Source organism: Anolis sagrei, chromosome Y (assembly GCF_037176765.1).
Source record: "Anolis sagrei isolate rAnoSag1 chromosome Y, rAnoSag1.mat, whole genome shotgun sequence".
Lineage (NCBI taxonomy): Eukaryota > Metazoa > Chordata > Lepidosauria > Squamata > Dactyloidae > Anolis > Anolis sagrei.
The window spans coordinates 79661548-79675507 of NC_090035.1; the positions used below are offsets into that span (position 1 = coordinate 79661548).

The window sequence follows — 13960 nt, forward strand, 5'->3', positions numbered from 1 at the left end:
CTGAGATCTTTTGGCACGGCACCCAGTGTGCCCATTAAAATCATAGAATCATGGAATCAAAGAGTTGGAAGAGACCTCATGGGCCATCCAGTCCAACCAAGAAGCAGGAATATTGCATTCAAAGCACCCCTGACAGATGGCCATCCATCCTCTGTTTTAAAACTTCCAAAGAAGGAGCCTCCACCACACTCCGGGGCAGAGAGTTCCACTGCTGAACGGCTCTCACAGTCAGGAAGTTCTTCCTCATGTTCAGATGGAATCTCCTCTCTTGTACTTTGAAGCCATTGTTCCGTTGCGTCCCAGTCTCCAAGGAAGCAGAAAACAAGCTTGCTCCCTCCTCCCTGTGGCTTCCTCTCACATATTTAGACATGACTAATATCATATCTCCTCTCAGCCTTCTCTTCTTCAGGCTAAACATGCCCAGCTCCTTAAGCCGCTCCTCATAGGGCTTGTTCTCCAGACCCTTGATCATTTTAATCACCCTCCTCTGGACACATTCCAGTTTGTCAATGTCTCTCTTGAATTGTGGTGCCCAGAATTGGACACAATATTCCAGGTAAAGTGGTCTAACCAAAGCGGAATAGAGCATGGGGAGCATGACTTCCCTAGATCTAGACACTATGCTCCTATTGATGCAGGCCAAAATCCCATTGGCTGTTTTTGCCGCCACATCACATTCCTGACTCATGTTCCCCTTCTTCCCCACGAGGACTCCAAGATCTTTTTCACACGTACTGCTCTCGAGCCAGGCCTCATTGTCCCCCATTCTGTCTCTTTGCATTTTGTTTTTTTTGCATAAGTGGAGTATCTTGCCTTTGTCACTGCTGAACTTCATTTTGTTAGTTTTCACCACTGGGACCACCTGGACTGGTTGATGCCAGAGCCTTTGTAGTTCAATTTTGAGGTCTTGATTTCAGCTGAGTTTTTCTCAATGCGACTGTCAACCGGTATGGCAACATCAATCATCCAGACTTTTTTCTTTTCCACAATCGGGATGTCTGGCGTGTTGTGTTCCAAAACTTTGTCAGTCTGGATTCGAAAATCCCACAGGATTTTTGCATGTTCAGTTTCCACTCCCTTTGCGGGTTTATGATCCCACCAATTCTTGACTCCTGGTAAGTGGTCCTTGTGACATAAGTTCCAGTGAATCATCTGGGCCACAGAGTTGTGCCTCTGTTTGTAGTCCGTCTGCGCGATTTTCTTGCAACAGTTGAGGATATGATCCATGGTTTCGTCAGCTTCCTTGCACAGTCTGCATTTTGGGTCATTCACTGATTTTTCCATCCTGGCTTGAATGGGCTTTGTCCTGATGGCTTGCTCCTGGACTGCAAGAACCAGGCCGTATTCTGTCTTCTTCTTCAGGCTGCCATTCATGAGCCATCACCAGGTCTTCTCCTTGTCAACTTTTCCTTCAATTTTCTCAAGGAATTGCATGCAAGGCTTTGTTGTGCCAGCTGTCAGCTCTGGTTTGGAGTGCACTTTTGTTGTACTGACTCTTTGTCTCCTGTGCTTTGAGAATTATTATTATTATTATTATTATTATTATTATTAATTATTATTATTCACACCGGAGTGTGGTGGGGGCTCCTTCTTTGGAAGCTTTTAAACAGAGGCTGGATGGCCATCTGTCAGGGGTGATTTGAATGCAATATTCTTGCTTCTTGGCAGAATGGGGTTGGACTGGATGGCCCATGAGGTCTCTTCCAATTCTATGATTCTATGATATTATTATTATTATTATTATTATTATTATTATTATTATTATTGAGAATTATTATTATTATTATATTTAGAACCTCAATCAATGGCTGATACCAAACGAGACACTGCCTGAACATCAAGCAAAAAGTGGGTGCTAGAAACAATATCATACGAAAGCTGACTGGCACAACCTGGGGATCACAACCAGACACAGTGAAGACATCTGCCCTTGCGCTGTGCTACTCTGCTGCTGAGTATGCATGCCCAGTGTGGAACACATCTCACCACGCTAAAACAGTGGATGTGGCTCTTAATGAGACATGCCCCATTATTACGGGGTGCCTGTGGCCTACACCACTGGAGAAATTACACTGCTTAGCCAGTATTGCACCACCTGACATCCGCGGGGAAGTGGCAGCCAATAGTGAAAGGACCAAGGCAGAGACATCTCCAGCTCACCCCGTTTGGGTATCAGCCAGCACGTCAATGACTTAAATCAGGAAATAGTTTTCTTAGATCTACAGAGACACTCGCTGGAACACCTCAGCAAGTCCAAAAGTGGCAGGCTAAAACCCAGCACCTCAATCCATGGGTGATACCAGATGAGAGACTCCCCCCTGGGCACACAGAGGACTGGGCGACTTGGAAGGCGCTGAACAGACTGCGCTCTGGCACCACGAGATGCAGAGTTAATCTTATGAAATGGGACTACAAAGTGGAATCCACGACATGCGAGTGCAGAGAGGAGCAAACCACTGACCACCTGCTGCAATGCAACCTGAGCCCTGCCACATGCACAATGGAGGACCTCCTTGCGGCAACTCCAGAAGCACTCCAAGGGACCAGATACTGGTCAAAGGACATTTAATCAACTACCAAGCTTGCAAACTTTGTGTTTTGTCTGTTTGTTTGTTTTGTTCTGTTGGAAATGCAATACAATTAGTAAATTATGATATTGGGGGGTCACAACATCCAACACTTGTTTCCAACTCCCTTTATTAGAAAAAATTGCAGACTTGGTTTAGAAAAACAGAAAGAAGAGCTCTGTAGAAAAGAAAAAGAGAGGAAGAGAGGGAGGCCCGCGAGTGAGTCCAGTAGAAACGGTGGTGCCAGCGGGAATCGTGCGAGTTGGACGTGATCCCTCCCCTCGTCCGGCATGGAGACCCCGACCCACTTTCGCACAAGAGTCGTGAACAAGGATCCGCTGGGGATGGGCAGCACCATGGCGGAAGAAGAACCGAAGAAAGGTGTGGAGCCCGGAGATTTGACCTGGAAGGAAGAGAAAGGGTTGCTTTAAATTCGGAGATTCCAAGAAAGGCATCCAAGATTCCAAGAAAGGGGGAGGATTGGGTTTGTAATTTGGGAGTTGTAGTTGCTGGGATTTATAGTTCACTTATAATCAAAGAGCGTTCTGAACTCCACCAGCAATGAATTTGAACCGAACTTGGCACACAGAGCTCCCACGACCAACAGAAAACACTGGAAGGGTTTGGTGGGCATTGACCTTGAGATTGGGAGTTGTAGTTCACCTATATCCGGAGAAGCACTGTGGATTCACGCAATGATGGATCTGGACCCAATACGCCCAAATGTGAATGCTAGTGGGGTTGGGGGAGGATTGGGTTTGTAATTGTGGGAGTTGTAGTTGCTGGGATTTATAGTTCACTTATAATCAAAGAGCGTTCTGAACTCCACGAGCAATGAATTTGAACCGAACTTGGCACACAGAGCTCCCACGACCAAGAGAAAACACTGGAAGGGTTTGGTGGGCATTGACCTTGAGTTTGGGAGTTGTAGTTCACCTATATCCAGAGAGCAGTGTGGACTCATGCATTGATGGATTTGGACCAAACTTGGCACGAATACTCAATATGCCCAAATGTGAACACTGGTGGAGTCTGGGGAAACTAGACCTTGACATTTGAGAGTTGTAGTTGCTGGGATTTATAGTTCACTTATAATCAAAGAGCGTTCTGAACTCCACCAGCAATGAATTTGAACCGAACTTGGCACACAGAGCTCCCACGACCAACAGAAAACACTGGAAGGGTTTGGTGGGCATTGACCTTGAGATTGGGAGTTGTAGTTCCCCTATATCCAGAGAAGCACTGTGGATTCATGCAATGATGGATCTGGACCAAACTTGACACGAATACTCAATATGCGCAAATGTGAACACTGGTGGAGTCTGGGGAAACTAGACCTTGACATTTGAGAGTTGTAGTTGCTGGGATTTATAGTTCACTTATAATCAAAGAGCGTTCTGAACTCCACCAGCAATGAATTTGAACCGAACTTGGCACACTGAGCTCCCACGACCAACAGAAAACACTGGAAGGGTTTGGTGGGCATTGACCTTGAGAGTTGTAGTTCCCCTATATACAGAGGAGCACTGTGGATTCACGCAATGATGGATCTGGACCAAACTTGGCACGAATACTCAATATGCCCAAATGTGAACACTGTGGATTCTGGGGAAACTAGACCTTGACATTTGAGAGTTGTAGTTGCTGGGATTTATAGTTCACTTCTAATCAAAGAGCATCCTGAACTCCACCAGCGATGGATTTGAACCAAACTTGGCTCCCATGACCAATGGAAAACACTGGAAGGGTTTGGTGGGCATTGACCTTGAGATTGGGAGTTGTAGTTCACCTATATCCAGAGGAGCACTGTGGATTCACGCAATGATGGATCTGGACCAAACGTGGCACGAATACTCAATATGCCCAAATGTGAACACTGGTGGAGTCTGGGGAAACTAGACCTTGACATTTGAGAGTTGTAGTTGCTGGGATTTATAGTTCACTTATAACCAAAGAGCATTCTGAACTGGACCAACAATAGAATTGGATCAAACTTCCCACACAGAATCCACATGGCCAACATGTTGGCGACCCTTTTGACACCCCCCTCATGACGCCCTCAGGGGTCCCGACCCCCAGGTTGCGAAACACTGGATTATACAATTGTTCCTGGATTATCAATGCCATTTCCTAATTGGTTCTATCATAAACACATGGGGAAAGTTTATTAAACTACCAAAACTTTGTTTTTTGTGGGAGGGATATCCTGCAGCACATTTTGCTATAGTTTTTCAAGGGCTATCTCATCGTGTCTCAACCAATTCCACATAGTTTGTGGCAGCCGCAAAAACAAAGCTTCTGGAGTGGAACAACTACTTTCAAAGTAAGAACCGCACAATTAAACAGGAAATAACACTTTCACACCAGGCAGGCACACACAAAAATTCAGATTTTAGTACTGAGTGTAAATGAAGTTTGGTACGACGTTGACTGCCTTGGCTCAATGCTATGGACTCCCGGGAGTTGTAGTTTGCACTTCTCTGACAAAAAAAGACCTTGTGAAACTACAACTCCCAATATTCCATAGCAAGGACCCACCTACACTTCAATGTAGCTTGACACAACTTTAACTGTAATGGCACAATGTTATGGAACAATGTGATAGAATCCTGGGATATCTAGTTTGGTAAAGTACCAGCTTCCTTTGGCTATAGACCTTGCAAAATTACAACTCCCTGGATTCCATAGCATTGAGCCATGGGTTCCTCTACATTGTAGAATGGATGTAACCTGACACTATTTTAACTATCATCACTCAATGATATAGAATCCTGGGATATGTAGTTTAGCAAAGTACCAGCTTCCTTTGGCTACAGACCTTACTACAGACCTATACTCACTCCATAGTATAGAATGCTGGGATAGGTAGTTTGTTAAAATACCAGCTTCCTTTAGATCTTGCAAAACTTCAACTCCGAGGGTTTCATAGCCATGGCACATCTACACTGCAGAATTAATGCAGCCTGGCTCAATGCTATAGAATCCTGGGATATGTGGTTGGTAAAGTACCAGCTTCCTTGTAGTTTTGCAAGGTCTATAGCCAAAGGAAGCTGGTATTTTACCAAACTACAACTCCCAGGATTCCATAGCATTGAGCCATGGGCACATCTACACTGCAGAATTAATGTAGCCTGATACACCTTCAACTGCCTTTGGCTCAATGCTATAGAATCCTGGGAAATGTAGTTTGGCAAGGTCTTTGCTTTCTTTGGCTCAAGACCTTGCAAAACGACAACTCCTAGGATTACATAGCACTGAGCCATGGCCACATCTATACTGCAGAATGAATCCATCCTGACACTCCTTTAACTGACTCAATGCTATAGAATCCTGAGATATGTAGTTTGGCAAGGTCTTCGCTTTCTTTGGCTCAAGACCTTGCAAAACTACTTATCCCAGGATTCCATAGCATTGAGCCATGGCCACATCTATACTGCAGAATTGATCCAGCCCGACACTCCTTTAACTGCCTTTGGCTCAATGCTATAGAATCCTGGGATATGTAGTTTGTTAAAGTACCAGCTTCTTTTAGATCTTGCAAAACTTCAACTCAGAGGATTCCGTAGCATTAAGCCATGGGCCCATCTATACTGCAGAATTAGTACAGTCTGAAACACCTTTAATTGCCTTTGGCTCAATGCTATAGAATCCTGGGATATGTAGTTTTGCAAGGTTTTTGGTTTCTTTGATTCAAGACCTTGCAAAATGACAACTCCCAGGATTCCATAGCATTGAGCCATGGCCATATGTATACCATGCCTGACACTCCTTTAACTGACTCAATGCTATAGAATCCTGAGATATGTAGTTTAGCAAGGTCCCCACTTTCTTTGGCTCAAGACCTTGCAAAACTACTTATCCCAGGATTCCATAGCATTGAACCATGACCACATCTGTACTACAGAATTGATCCAGCCCGACACTCCTTTAACTGCCTTTGGCTCAATGCTATAGAATCCTGGGATATGTAGTTTGCTAAAGTACCAGCTTCCTTTAGATCTTGCAAAACTTCAACTCAGAGGATTCCGTAGCATTAAGCCATGGGCCCATCTATACTGCAGAATTAGTACAGTCTGAAACACCTTTAATTGCCTTTGGCTCAATGCTATAGAATCCTGGGATATGTAGTTTTGCAAGGTTTTTGGTTTCTTTGATTCAAGACCTTGCAAAATGACAACTCCCAGGATTCCATAGCATTGAGCCATGGCCATATGTATACCATGCCTGACACTCCTTTAACTGACTCAATGCTATAGAATCCTGAGATATGTAGTTTAGCAAGGTCCCCACTTTCTTTGGCTCAAGACCTTGCAAAACTACTTATCCCAGGATTCCATAACATTGAGCCATGGTCACATGTAATATAATCGACTGGTTGCCCTGACATGATAAATAAATAAATAAATCTATACTGCAAAATTAATCCAGCCCGACACACCTTTGCCCTTGGCTCAATGCTATAGAATCTCGGGATATGTAGTTTTGTAAAGTACCAGCTTCCTTTGGCTATAGACTTTGCAAAACGACAACTCCCAGGATAGCATAGCACTGAACCGTGGCAATTAAAGTGGCGTCAATCACCATTATTTCTATAGGTGACAGTTCCATAGGCAGTTTAATATTCTTTCATCTTAAGTTTTGAGAGTTTTTTCGTCAGAGCGATATGCAGTTTTACTCATATATTTTTTTTCGAAAGCCCAAACCCTCCTGTTGGGGAAAAGCCTGGAGATAAATGAAGTGATGGATTGATTAAAAAGGAAATTGCTAAAACGATGTGTTGTTTCCTTTGAGGAAACAAAATAATGATGAATTCCGATGCCTGCGATGCACATCGATAGCAATCCTTCTTCTTTCCTCCAAAAAGGTTGCGTCGTTATCTCCCTTCCTCCTTTATGCCTCCCTTATGGCTCCCGGCGCATCTGCAGCCATAAACAGCCAGCTTGAGGGGGAATGTAAACGAAGTTAAGCTTGCCTTTCTGCCGTATCTCAAAGTGGATTTCCAGAAGCAACACCATATAACAACCATTTTTCCCCTCTAATTGCTAGTTTAGTTTCCTTCAATAAACACAAGCTGGGGACCAAAGAGCTTTTATGCATTTCCCACGTATGCCTATATACAGTGCCAATTTTGCGGCTTATTAAAAGCTACGGGTGCGACTATATTGCAGTCTGAATGCAGTTTGACACCGCTTGAACTGCTACGGCTCACTGCTATGAAACGGTGGGAAGGCACCATCAAAGCACTCCCGACAGATGGCCATCCAGAGAAGGGGACTCCATGTTCCACTACTGAACATTGCTCTGATCTTGTGTAGATGGAATTATTTTCCTGCTAACTGAATCCATGGCTCCAATGTGTCCTAGGCTGGATCTACATGGCCCAATTTACCTGTCTGAACGAGAGACAGGGCCTTCTCAGTGGTGGCCCCTCGGCTATGGATCACCCTGCCTAGGCTGGATCTACACGGCCCAATTTATCTGCAGACAGATAAATCTCCCCTTACGAACGATCGAGAACTTTAAGATCGTCTGGGGAGGCCCTGCTCTCAGTCCCGCCTTCGTCACAAGTACATTTGGCGGGGACGAGAGACAAGGACTTCTCTGTGGTGGCCCCTCGGCTATGGAACACCCTGCCTAGGCTGGATCTGCGCTGCCCAATTTACCTGTCTGAACATATCTCCCCTTCTCAGTCCCGCCTTCGTCACAAGTTTGTTTGGCGGGGACGAGAGACAGGGCCTTCTCAGTGGTGGCCCCTCGACTATGGAACACCCTGCCTAGGCTGGATCTACACTGCCCAATTTACCTGTCTGAACGTATCTCCCCTTACGAACCATCGAGAACTTTAAGATCATCTGGGGAGGCCCTGCTCTCGGTCCCGCCTTCGTCACAAGTTCGTTTCGCGGGGATGAGAGACAGGGCCTTCTCAGTGGTGGCCCCTCGGCTGTGGAACACCCTGCCTAGGCTGGATCTGCACTGCCCAATTTACCTGTCTGAACGTATCTCCCCTTACGAACCATCGAGAACTTTAAGATCGTCTGGGGAGGTCCTGCTCTCGGTCCCGCCTTCGTCACAAGTACATTTGGCGGGGACAAGAGACAGGGCCTTCTTAGTGGTGGCCCCTTGGCTATGGAACACCCTGCCTAGGCTGGATCTACACTGCCCAATGTACCTGTCTGAACGTATCTCCCCTTATGAACCATCGAGAACTTTAAGATCATCTAGGGAGGCCCTGCTCTCGGTCCCGCCTTCGTCACAAGTACGTTTGGCGGGGACAAGAGACAGGGCCTTCTCAGTGGTGGCCCCTCGGCTATGGAACACCCTGCCTAGGCTGGATCTACACTGCCCAATTTACCTGTCTGAATGTATCTCCCCTTATGAACCATCGAGAACTTTAAGATCGCCTGGGGAGGCCCTGCTCTCGGTCCCGCCTTCGTCACAAGTATATTTGGTGGGGACGAGAGACAGGGCCTTCTCAGTGGTGGCCCCTTGGCTATGGAACACCCTGCCTAGGCTGGATCTACACGGCCCAATTTATCTGTCTGAACGTATCTCCCCTTATGAACCATCGAGAACTTTAAGATCGTCTAGGGAGGCCCTGCTCTCGGTCCCGCCTTCGTCACAAGTACGTTTGGCGGGGACAAGAGACACGGCCTTCTTATTGGTGGCCCCTCGGCTATGGAACGCCTTGCCTAGGCTGGGTCTACACTGCCCAATTTACCTGTCTGAACGTTTCTCCCCTTACGAACCATCGAGAACTTTAAGATCGTCTGGGGAGGCCCTGCTCTTGGTCCCGTCTTCGTCACAAATATGTTTGGCGGGGACGAGAGACAGGGCCTTCTCAGTGGTGGCCCCTCGGCTATGGAACGCCCTGCCTAGGCTGGATCTACACGGCCCAATTTACCTGTCTGAACATATCTCCCCTTCTCAGTCCCGCCTTCGTCACAAGTTCGTTTGGCGGGGACGAGAGACAGGGCCTTCTCAGTGGTGGCCCCTCAGCTATGGAACACCCTGCCTAGGCTGGATCTACACTGCCCAATTTACCTGTCTGAACGTATCTCCCCATACGAACCATCGAGAACTTTAAGATCGTCTGGGGAGGCCCTGCTCTCGGTCCCGCCTTCGTCACAAGTACGTTTGGCGGGGACAAGAGACAGGGCCTTCTCAGTGGTGGCCCCTCGGCTATGGAACACCCTGCCTAGGCTGGATCTACACTGCCCAATTTACCTGTCTGAATGTATCTCCCCTTATGAACCATCGAGAACTTTAAGATCGCCTGGGGAGGCCCTGCTCTTGGTCCCGCCTTTGTCACAAGTATATTTGGTGGGGACGAGAGGCAGGGCCTTCTCAGTGGTGGCCCCTCGGCTATGGAACACCCTGCATTTTTTGCCACCACATCACACTGTTGGCTCATGTTCAGCCAAGACTCCAAGGTCCCTTTCACAATGCCTTTGCCTTCCTCTGAGGCTGAGACAGTGTGACTTGCCCAAGGCCAACCCATCAGTTTTCATGGCTGGATAAAGATTCAAAACCCTGGTCTCCCGGAGTCTTACGGCCTTCTACACAGGTCCAAAATATCAGAAGAAACTGGGATAAAAGAGGGGGTAGCTAAATGACTTTCAGTGAAAATGTGCGGTGATTTGCATTGACAGCTGAGAAAGATGTTGAATTGTTGCACTTAAAATCTAATTTCGCCCAAAGGATGCACATACTTGCATGACTGTATATCCCTGCACTCAAGAAAACCATGTGACTTCCTTCCTATGCCCTGTTGTGGAGTGCTCCAGTGCATGTCTACGTTTTAAAATCCTGAAACAGCTGATCAGGAATGTAAACAAATGGAGGTGGCTAAATGGAAGCACAATTGGAAAGCAATTACAATGAGAACTCTCTGCAAGCATTCCTTGGTTCTGATGTTTATGAAATTGAACAGAGCTTGAATTTACAGGAAGGTGAGGAGGGATAATAATAAATCTACTTGGGTGCACATTCAGATATCTGCACCTGTGTTTATGAGGGCCAGCGCATCTAGGAGAGTCAATTAAAAATAAACTTCCTGCGGATGTCCCCCGTCCAGCTTGCAGGTTTCTAAAATCCGCTACAAATGAAGGTGTCAGGATGCCGAGAGATCACTTGGCAGGACTGACAGCTCCATGATTGGACTTGTCGGGTCCTAAAATAATAATAATAATAATAATAATAATAATAATTATTATTATTATTATTATTGACTTATTATTATTATTATTGACTTAGATGAAGGGTTAGAAGGCAGGATCATCAAGTTTGCAGACGACACCAAATTGGGAGGGATAGCCAAGACTCCAGAGGACAGGAGCAGGACTCAAAACGATCTTGACAGATTAGAGAGATGAATGGCCAAAACTAACAAAATGAAGTTCAACAGGGACAAATGCAAGATACTCCACTTAGGCAGATAAAATGAAATGCAAAGATACAGAATGGGAGACGAGGCCTGGCTTGAGAGCAGTACGTGTGAAAAAGACCTTGGAGTCCTCGTGGACAACAAGTTAAACATGAGCCAACAAGGTGATGTGGTGGCAAAAAAAGCCTGCATCAAGAGGAGCCTAGTGTCTAGATCTAGGGAAGTCATGCTCCCCATGCTCTATTCCGCTTTGGTTAGACCACACCTGGAATACTGTATCCAATTCTGGGCACCACAATTCAAGAGAGATATCAACAAGCTGGAATGTGTCCAGAGGAGGGCGACTAAAATGATCAAGGGTCTGGAGAACAAGCCCTATGAGGAGCGGCTTAAGGAGCTGGGCATGTTTAGCCTGAAGAAGAGAAGGCTGAGAGGAGATATGATAGCCATGTATAAGTATGTGAGAGGAAGCCACAGGGAGGAGGAGGGAGAAAGCTTGTTTTCTGCTTCCTTGGAGACTAGGACGCAATGGAGCAATGGCTTCAAACTATAAGAGAGGAGATTCCATCTGAACATGAGGAAAAACTTCCTGACTGTGAGAGCCGTTCAGCAGTGGATATCTCTGCCCCAGAGTGTGGTGGAGGCTCCTTCTTTGGAAGCTTTTAAGCAGAGGCTGGATGGCCATCTGTCAGGAGTGATTTGAATGCAATATTCCTGCTTCTTGGCAGAATGGGGTTGGACTGGATGGCCCATGAGGTCTCTTCCAACTCTTTGATTCTATTATTCTATTATTATTATTATTATTATTATTATTATTATTATTTGCAGCAAGGAAACTCCATGATAGAGTAGGCTGCAACAATACATTACATGGCATGGGTTCTTCACCACATTGCATTAATATTTTATAGCTGTGATTGATCTCTGGATTATGAGGCAAGATGACCATCTGTCAGGGATACTTTGATTGTGCTTTTCCTGCATGGTAGGGGGTTGGTCTAGATGGCCCTTGTGGTCTCTTCTAACTATGATTCTTGATACTATGATTGTGAACAAAATAAAATAACCCTTTTGATGCTTCCAAAGTATTTATGACATGATGAGGCTATTACGAAGCACCTTTTGTCTACTCTGTGTCTCGCATGAAGCCCAAACTCACCTTCCATCCTCCTGCTTTGTCCCCTCCTGGCAACCCTGCCGCAACCCTCGCAGGGGGACCCAATCCGACACCGATCGGCACGTTTGGGGGTCCCGCTTTCGACCCACTGAAGTGCGGGGCCAGGAAACCAGAAGGAGGTGCAGGAGGGGATGTTTGCAGACACACCAATCTAAGCAGGCAAATGGAGAAAATAGAGAGAGAGAGATTCAGTCACTTTGGGAGACTTTGGAAGCGAGTGCTCGCAATCTTCCTAGTTTGGATACATAGACCCATTAGTGGGGTTTACCTATGTGTCAACCCACTCTTCATTGTGTCTACTCTAGTTGAGCCTCAGTAGAATGAATGCAGTTTGGCACCACTCAAGTTGTGATCCCTGAGTGCTATGGAACTACGGATGTTGAAGTTTTACAAAGTTTTCAGCCAAAGAAGGCTGAAAACTGGGGCCACCCCAAACAACAACTCCAAAAGAGGACCGGTGCCATCCTAAACAACAACTCCAACAAAGGACCGTTGGCACCCCAAACAACAACTCCAGAAGAGGAACGGTGGCACCCCAAACAACAACTCCAAAAGAGGACAGGTGGCACCCCAAAAACAGCACCAAAAGAGGACAGGTGGCACCCCAGAAAACAGTTCCAAAAGAGGACAGGTGCCACCCCAAACAACTCCAATAAAGGACCGGTGGCACAGCAAACAACAACTCCAAATGAGGACCGGTGGCAGCCCAAAAAACAACCCTAAAAGAGGACTGGTGTCACCCCAAAAAACAACTCCAAAAGAGGACTGGTGCCACCCCAAATAACAACTCCAAAAGAGGACTGGTGCCACCCCAAACAACAACTCCAGAAGAGGACCGGTGCCACCCCAAATAACAACTCCAAAAGAGGACCAGTGCCACCCCAAATAACAACCCCAAAAGAGGACTGGTGCCACCCCAAACAACTCCAATAAAGGACCGGTGGCACAGCAAACAACAACTCCAAATGAGGACCGGTGGCAGCCCAAAAAACAACTCCAAAAGAGGACTTGTGCCACCCCAAAAACAACTCCAAAAGAGGACAGGTGGCACCCCAAAAACAACTCCAAAAGAGGACAGGTGGCACCCCAAAAACAACTCCAAAAGAGGACTGGTGCCACCCCAAACAACTCCAATAAAGGACCGGTGGCACAGCAAACAACAACTCCAAATGAGGACCGGTGGCAGCCCAAACAACAACTCCAAAAGAGGACTGGTGCCATCCCAAAAACAACTCCAAAAGAGGACTGGTGCCACCCCAAACAACAACTCCAGAAGAGGACCGGTGCCACCCCAAATAACAACTCCAAAAGGGACTGGTGCTACCCCAAACAACAACCCTAAAATAGGACTGGTTTCACCCCAAAAAACAACTCCAAAAGAGGACTGGTGCCACCCCAAACAACAACTCCAGAAGAGGACCGGTGCCACCCCAAATAACAACTCCAAAAGAGGACCAGTGCCACCCCAAATAACAACCCCAAAAGAGGACTGGTGCCACCCCAAACAACTCCAATAAAGGACCGGTGGCACAGCAAACAACAACTCCAAATGAGGACCGGTGGCAGCCCAAACAACAACTCCAAAAGAGGACTGGTGCCATCCCAAAAACAACTCCAAAAGAGGACTGGTGCCACCCCAAACAACAACTCCAAAAGAGGACTGGTGCCACCCCAAACAACAACTCCAGAAGAGGACCGGTGCCACCCCAAATAACAACTCCAAAAGGGACTGGTGCTACCCCAAACAACAACCCTAAAATAGGACTGGTTTCACCCCAAAAAACAACTCCAAAAGAGGACTGGTGCCACCCCAAACAACAACTCCAGAAGAGG

General features: G+C 46.5%; 1 protein-coding gene across 1 annotated transcript in view; it reads right to left on the bottom strand.

Moving 5' to 3' along the window:
• Window positions 1–2680: 2680 nt before the first annotated feature.
• Window positions 2681–13960, bottom strand: part of LOC137095405 (leucine-rich repeat and fibronectin type III domain-containing protein 1-like protein) — a 105821-nt gene continuing 94541 nt past the window's right edge. The window contains exons 5-6 of the mRNA XM_067462036.1: window positions 12110–12278; window positions 2681–2970 (exon numbers count right to left, since the gene is read on the bottom strand). The gene's annotated coding sequence lies outside the window, so the exon portion shown is untranslated. The remainder of the gene's footprint in view (window positions 2971–12109; window positions 12279–13960) is intronic.